Source organism: Mytilus galloprovincialis, chromosome 12, assembly GCF_965363235.1.
Source record: "Mytilus galloprovincialis chromosome 12, xbMytGall1.hap1.1, whole genome shotgun sequence".
NCBI lineage: Eukaryota > Metazoa > Mollusca > Bivalvia > Mytilida > Mytilidae > Mytilus > Mytilus galloprovincialis.
In genome coordinates, this window is record NC_134849.1 from 71,675,242 (window position 1) to 71,684,074 (window position 8,833).

General features: G+C 37.7%; 1 long non-coding RNA gene across 1 annotated transcript; it reads left to right on the forward strand.

Annotated features, from left to right (window-relative positions):
* The first annotated feature begins 784 nt into the window (after positions 1 to 784).
* Positions 785 to 5,849, forward strand: LOC143054737 (uncharacterized). Its single transcript, XR_012971810.1, has 2 exons — positions 785 to 1,020; positions 1,234 to 5,849. It is a non-coding gene; the product is annotated as an uncharacterized LOC143054737 (long non-coding RNA).
* The last annotated feature ends 2,984 nt before the right edge of the window (positions 5,850 to 8,833 follow it).

An 8,833-nucleotide genomic window follows, 5' to 3' on the forward strand; every position in this document is an offset into this window, starting at 1 on the left:
CAGAAAACTGAGAAAAAAAAACACCAATTTTTTTTAATAAAATATAAAAAAGAAGATGTGGTGTGATTGCCAATGAGACAACTATCCACAAAAGACCAAAATGACACAAACATTAACAAATATAGTTCACCGTACGGCCTTCAACAATGAGCAAAGCCTATACCGCATAGTCGGCTATAAAAGGCCCCAATAAGACAATGTAAAACAATTCAAACGAGAAAACTAACGGCTTTATTTATGTAAAAAAAAATGAAAACCCATTACCCAGAAACTTAAAATCTAAAATTTATATTCATAAAAAAGGGGGGAGCTCACGTCAATAGATATAAACAATTTCCCAAAGTTTAATGCAAATTGGTTAAAGAGTTTTTGAGTTGACATGTTGACAACAGACGGACAACAGTATATCATAATACGTTCCGTAAACGAGCGTATAAAAAATATTATAATATATTGAGTAGTAATTTAAACACATTCTAGATACATAAATTAATTCTAAAAACATAGTCAAAGAAAATGGAATGCATTACAAAGGATTATATCCGTAATAAGAAATACTGATTTGTCAAAGACCGAATTATTTTACTATTTCATTTACTGTTATCTGTTTTTGTCCATTTTAATTCCTTGTTATCTGTTATGAGCCAAATCAATTTGCTGTTTTGCTGTTATTGGGACCCCCTTTGCCCCCCCTCTTTACAAAGCTCTTACTTAATATTTAAATGGATGGCTAGGCCATTTACATGATTTATACACTTTGAGTCATACAATAGATAATATTCTGTTACACCGTTCCGTAATTTATATAGTTCGTTTGATTATATTCTTAATCTGTTTATGTGTTCCAGTCTAGGAGGATTATTCATCTTTAACCTTATAAGAACATTAAAACATCGTATCATCGATACCTTTCCCCTGCTCACACGGATCTCAAACTGAACATTGCAAGGTCATACCAGTTCTGGAGAACTTTTCAAAGGACAAACGTCATCTAGGACACAATTCGTGGCTAACCACAGAGTGAGTTAACTTCACAACATTGTATTTGAACCCTTCAAATTGCTCTCTACATATTTGAACCTTTTCTCCGTGAAATACCTGGAATTTATCTGTTCTTGAAAGTACAACATTTTCTCGCATTCAACAGACTGTGCTGTCAATTACCTTTGACATTTCGTTATAATAACATTAATTGAACACATTGTAAAATTGTATTTTATTTATATTTTTCAGCTTTTTACCATATGTCAGATTGGTTCATAATTAAAGTATCAGCACCTGATAGTCTTTTCTCCTTGAGCCCAATCGTCGGTTATACTTAATGGTCAGGCCATTACAGTAAAAAGTCTACAACTTGCCTGTTGTGTCTCACAGATAACGCCACTCCACAGCTACACAGCAACCTACCTGTTGAGCCCTGCATGTACGCGTCATCCCTTGACGTACAGTAAATTGACGACAACCTGTCTTTACATATCCAGACAAGGAACGACAACGTAGCAACGTACATACGTACATGCCTTTACACTGACAGTGGACTACATATCTTGTGTGAACTCGACAGCAACCCAACAACGTTGAGTCAACATGGATCCCAGTCATGTGGAACAACAAGAAGAGATTCAGCCCCAAGAAGGAGATGTCCCGGAACTATTAGAAAATCCGTCTAGTACATCACAGTCAGATGAAACTCCCGAGGCTAGGCGAGTACGTGACCTCACGGAAAAAGGACAAGGAGCTTTCACTGAAAAACGTGACAAGTTTTGTCAGGAACTAGAGGCTCTCTGGGCAGACATTGAATCCCAGTTATTGGAAGTAACAACGCCTCCTAACGATCTCCAGCAACTCCTAACAGTCCAGGACAAACTTGTTAAAGCCTGTAATAATTATCGTAGGCTTACAGATGAATACCTAGACTTTCTGAAAAGGACCCGAACATTGGAGAGTCAAAAAGAAATTGATGCATGTAAACTCTCTTTGGATTTACGTCTGTCCAAAGTGGAGCTAGTTATGGAAAAACTACACGAGCATCGCCTCGCTCTAACAAAGGCCAAATCCACTAAAACAAAGACCTCAAGGGGCAAGAAAACCTCGCACAGCGGTAGCTCTAACGTGTCAGACATGTCAAGCCTGGCACGGAGAAAGCGAGCCAAGGCAGAGGCTGCAAAGTCTAAGATAGCATTTGTCGAAAAACATGCCCTTATCCTACAACAGGAAGCAATGTTAGAAGAACAAGCCCTGTTCAGACAAAATGAAATGGAACAGGAAGCAGCACGCAAAAAGGCTGAAATGGAACAGGAAGCAGCACACAAAAAGGCTGAAATGGAACAGGAAGCCAGTCGTAAACAGGCAGAAATTGAGCAAGAAGTCGCTCAACGTAAACATGAGGCCGCACAGAGAACAGTTCAGCTAGAACAGGAGGCTGCTCACAGAAAAGTGCAATTAGAACAAGAGGCCGCTTACAGAAAAACGCAATTAGAACAACAATTAGAACAAGAGGCTATGCGCAGGAAGGCTCAAATGCAGCAAGAAGCCGCACGAGTAAGCCGGGAAAAGGCCGAGCTTAAAGCCAAATTTAACCTTCTTGAAGCACAGAGAGAAGCTGCAGCCGCAGAGGCCGAGGCTCGTATCCTGGAATACGATGATAGCCAAGCGTATAGCGATCTCCCTGACGAAAAGGAAGACCCGCTCCAGCGTGTGCAAGATTTCGTCAATAAACTTCCTGTATCAACTGTTGTTAAGGAAGTAACAGGACCTCAAAAGAAAAAACAAATTCCTGTTAAGATCGAGCTGAGTCACGAAGCACCAGCGTTCGTGCCGTCAGTGGCACTGAACTTGCTGTCACAGACATCTGCTGTCTTACCTTCCGATACTAAGTCACCGGAAGTTACCTTAATCCCAGATCTGGGATTAGTAACTGGCATACAGAGACTAGGCCTTTCGGATGAGAGCCCTACTGAACACCAAAAACAGGGTGTTAAAGAAGCGATCCCTGTCTTACGCACAAAACAAGACTTTATAGAAGAGATCCCTGTTGCACACCAGCAACAAATCAACCTCACATCGGAGATAACTAGATTCCTCTTACGTAAGGACCTGCTTTTCTCCCGGTTAACAAGCTTTAACGATCGGGCAGAATCCTTCCATACTTGGAAAGCAAGCTTCAAGAATGTGACTGATGAGTTACAAGTCTCTGACTCAGAACAGATCGATTTACTGATCAAGTGGCTCGGTCCAGAGTCTGCTACACACGCCATTAGCATAAGAGCGTCGAACGCCAATAATCCTACAATAGGTATACAGAGATTATGGAAGAGGCTTGACGAGCGGTATGGTGCTCCAGAAATGTTGGAAGCCTCTCTCATGAGTAAACTTGCCAAATTCCCAACCTTGACGAATAAGGACAACGCACGTCTCTACGAACTGTCTGACATTCTATCTGAAATAGAATATCACAAGGAAAATCCCAAGCTGGGATGTTTGCTAGCATACTTTGACTCTTCGTCCGGGATAAATCCTATTGTGGAAAAACTACCATACGGACTCCAAGAAAAGTGGATCACAAGGGCTTCAAGATACAAGTCCAAATATGAAGTTGCCTTTCCGCCATTCACAGAATTCTCTGCCTTCATCAGGGAAATGAGCAAAATTAAGAACGATCCTGGGTTCATCTTTGGTTCAAAGGTAACACCAAATACAAAAGACGCTACGCCAAGGTTCACACCTCAGACGTACTCTAAAGTCAACGTCCATAAGACGGCTGTTGAACAGCAAACTGAAGACAGCAGTCAACAACAAGGTCTGTGTATCCTACACAATACAAAGCATACCTTGAATGAATGCCGAGCATTCCGAGCTAAAACTATAGAGGAACGCAAGGAACTGTTGAGGCAAAACAATCTTTGCTACAAATGCTGTGATTCGACTATGCACAGAAGTCGTGATTGCAACGCGAGTATCAGTTGCAATGAATGCGGAAGTAAACAACACACCACCGCATTACACACTAATCGAGTGTACCAAACCAAGGGTGCACCGCCTTCACCGCCTAGATCAGTCGACGGCGGGGAGCAACTTGAGTTAGCTGAAACCAAGCTAACCTCTGTTAGTTCAACTTGCACAGATATCTCCAAAGACGGCAACAGCATTAAATCTTGTGCCAAGATACTTCCTGTGAATGTCTTTCACAAAGATAATCAGGACAAAGTAATTCGCATGTATGCAATTATTGACGACCAAAGCAACCGGTCTCTCGTGGCTCCTGAATTCTTCAGCCTATTCAACGTACAGGCAGAAACAAAAGATTATTTGTTATCCACGTGCTCCGGCAGCAAGGTTACTTCCGGTAAACGAGGAAACGGCTTTGTCATGAAGTCTGTACAAGACAATACTAGATTCAATCTGCCTGAACTGATTGAATGCGATAACATTCCCAATAATCGGAACGAAATTGCTACACCTGAGGATATATTGCAATATCAACACTTGCAAGAACTACAAAAACATATTCTCCCGATTGATGGAAAATGCAAAATCCTATTGCTCATTGGAAGAGACCTTATAGAGGCACATCATGTCCTTGATCAACGTCTAGGACCACCAAAGGCTCCATTTGCGCAAAAGTTAAACCTGGGTTGGATTATCGTTGGAGAAATACGCTCCGATAAGCAACATGTTAACCTTGAACTCACTACAAAGGAAACAAATCCAACTTGCAGTGTTGTGAAACCACAGACAAAGAAATTACCTGAGTGTAATAAAACCAACACCCAGTCAAATGAAATTCAAACTGATTCGTCTAAACTTTATCCCCATTTACATGGGCAACCGAAAACGAAATCAGCGACTTCTATCGTCAGATTTGCAGAAGCCGAAAAGTTCACTTCGGAAACAACGCCACCAAAAGTGAATGCCGACAAAGAAAAGTACATCCGAAAACATTCAATTCCCATAGAAAGCTTCAATTCGCCTTTGGATACGCAAGGACAAGAGGAAAGCAGAATAACCAATTCCAACTTAAGTCACAGAGAAAAGGAACATGGTACCGGATGGTCTACTGTACGCCGTAAACGTCAAGGAAAGCATCCGTCTCGCAAGACGTCCTCGTTAGATTGCATATCCATGTCGAAAGGAGATTCTTCCATCAGAACTACAGCCATGGAGTTGGATCTTAGATCGCCGCGATCTCGTCGGAAACACCGCCATATCTAGGATAGAAGCTGTGAAAAACCCAGCCTCCCGTTGGACTACTTCTAAGTGAATATTTGTACTGTTGTTATATATTTAACATTTTATTTGTTTTCGATAATGGAATAGTGATATCAGATAGACATCAGACGGGGAGTATTCTGTTACACCGTTCCGTAATTTATATAGTTCGTTTGATTATATTCTTAATCTGTTTATGTGTTCCAGTCTAGGAGGATTATTCATCTTTAACCTTATAAGAACATTAAAACATCGTATCATCGATACCTTTCCCCTGCTCACACGGATCTCAAACTGAACATTGCAAGGTCATACCAGTTCTGGAGAACTTTTCAAAGGACAAACGTCATCTAGGACACAATTCGTGGCTAACCACAGAGTGAGTTAACTTCACAACATTGTATTTGAACCCTTCAAATTGCTCTCTACATATTTGAACCTTTTCTCCGTGAAATACCTGGAATTTATCTGTTCTTGAAAGTACAACATTTTCTCGCATTCAACAGACTGTGCTGTCAATTACCTTTGACATTTCGTTATAATAACATTAATTGAACACATTGTAAAATTGTATTTTATTTATATTTTTCAGCTTTTTACCATATGTCAGATTGGTTCATAATTAAAGTATCAGCACCTGATAGTCTTTTCTCCTTGAGCCCAATCGTCGGTTATACTTAATGGTCAGGCCATTACAGATAAATAGAAAATAAAACTGTGATAACTAAAAGATGTCATGATATATCGTCTTGTTATCATTTTCTTTGCTCTTGATATTTATTTTTGCTTGTTTAATTTAAGGAAGGGGATATGTAAAGCAAAGAAGAAGTACACACTACCAGGAAATTCCATAACAATTATCTATACACTATAGTAAGTTAACATTATATGAACTACATTAGATAGCATTTAATTTTATACTAAATTTATCCTTGACCTTCTAACAAGGAAGTAATTTACCTGTAACTTTTAGACATATATACAAGTGCATCAAGGACTTTCTGAGATAATTAAGAAATGGCATTTTCACAGCTTATAGAGGAAGCCCAGACACCAGCTTTGTGTCAGTTCTGTGAGGAGTCCTCTGATATACGGTGGAAATGTATAAACTGTGATGTATCTATGTGTCAAATTTGTATAACTAAGATTCATAGTAAAATTAAATCATCCGATCAACATGAACTTATCAATCTTAAAGACTTTGGAAGTGAAGAAGTTGCAAGGACAATTCATAAGGTGGACCTTAAAACAATGCCATGTACAATTCATAGTGATCAAACATGCTGCGCATTCTGTACAGATTGTGACCAACCAGTTTGCATTGACTGTTTGATAGATTCCCATAGAAAACACGATTATACAAAACTGAATGAAGTTTATGATACCGCTTTTTCTGAAATGAAGGACTTACAAAATAAACTTGAATCTTGTCATCAGCTTCTTGGAAATAAAAAGGAAAGACTAGAAAAAAATCTTACAGATGGTGATAAAAAAATTCAAGAAATAAAAGATAAAATTCTACTAAATGAGAAAGATATAATAGAAACAGTATCAAAATATGCCAAAGAACTTATACTGGAACTTGAATCAAAATGGATACCCACAGAAAATAAGATCAAAGCAGAACTGTCTGACATACAAAAGAATCAAGAGGACCTATCAAGTAGGAAAACAAGTTTGAAAAAAACCTTGCAATCTCATCAAGCGTCAGAAATTTTCTCTTCAAGAAAAGCACTGGATATAACATTGCCAGAAATATCAGTGGAAAGTCTTAACTGTGATTTTCTTAAAACTATATTCCTTTCTGGAAATACGAAAAGCAAAACACAAGAAGTGCACTATTTGGTGACCTGTATGCAGTTCCTGATTTAGAACTGGTCAGAAGCTATCAAAGTCATTTTTCAAATGTACGGAACATACTAAACTGTGATAACAATACCACATTCATTTCATGCTATAATGAGATAAAACTACAAAAAGTAAAATTCGAAGAAAATAACATTATAGTAGAGGAAGACTTCCGTATCCTTGTACGTGATATGGCAAAATCAAAGAATGATGAAATTCTATTAGCAACAGGGGAAAGTGATATAAAGTTGTATTCCAAAGATAAACAATTCAAATCATTCAAGTCATTTTCTCCCCTAAAAACCATAAGCGTTCATGTTTCGAAAAATAATGAAATATATGTAGGCTTGTCTGGAAGTAGCCCTGTCACATATCCCCCTACAGTAGACAGAGTGAGAAAAGTTGTTGTTCTTAATCAGGACGGTGATATTCAACATACCTATGAGTTCGACAAAGATAATCAGAGACTATTTACAGAACCTTGGAAAATTATAACTTTAGATAACAATGTTTATATTATTGATTGTCTAAATGTGAAGCTGGAAGGGAGGGTCTTGGTGATAGACTATGGAGGACAACTCTTAAGGACATATAACGGTTGTGATATCAATTTAAATACTGGTAAATTTCATCCTACTGACATAACATCAACTTCTTCTGATATGATTTTAGTTTCAGATAAAAACCACCATGCTATACATGTGTTAAATTCTGTTGGGGAGGTCATTGTATGCAAGGATATAAAATCCTTAGGTATTGAATTACCACTCTGTCTCAATTTTGATCAAAATGGAGTTTTATTAATTGGTTGCAACAAATGGGTAATAGACAAAAGTTCAAATGCTAAGATATTTGCTGTGAAATGGGTTTAAGAAAAAAATGTCTATGTACTTAAATGTTGTTTTTATTGTTTATTTAGGATTGGAATTTGTCGCTTCAATACCAAAAGTTATTAAAAAGTTTATTTATATATAAAATTAATGTGGATTTTATAATAAAATTATAATTGTGTATAAATAGAGCACCTATGGAATATGATCTAGTAAGTGGCTGAGACACCTATTTGGGTAGCAAAATTAAACTATGTTTGCCTTCATTATTTGTACATAGGCCAATATGCATTTTATTTTTACCTTTTTTTTTTAGACAAATGTCTCGCCTTCTTTACTAATTATTGATAATATGTTGATAGTCCTAAATATAAAGCTTTCAAAAATGATTACAACTGTCATATAAACTTAACATTAATCAAGAAAACGAAAATGAGGTCATGGTCAGATGAACCATGCCAGGCAGGAAGGTTCAGCTAAAAATAATTCCATACAACAAATATAGTTGACCTATTGCTTATAGTTTAAGAAAAACGGACCAAAACACAAAAACTTAACACTGAGCAATGAACCGTGAAAATGAGATAAAGGTGAAATAAAAAATGCACGACTGACAAATAGATCATAAAATATTTCCATACACCAAATATAGTTGACCTATTGCATAATATAGCATATAGTATTAGAAAAAAAAGACAATATTAACTCGTAAACTTAACTTTGACCACTGAACCATGAAAATGAGGTCAAGGTCATATGACACCTGCCAGCTAGACATGTACACCTTACAGTCCTTCCATACACCCAATATACTAGATCTATTGCTTATAGTATCTGAGATATGGACTTGTCGGACCACCCAAACTTAACCTTGTTCACTGATCCATGGAATTAGGTCAAGATCAAGTGAAAACTGTCTGATGGGCATGATGACCATGCAAGGTACG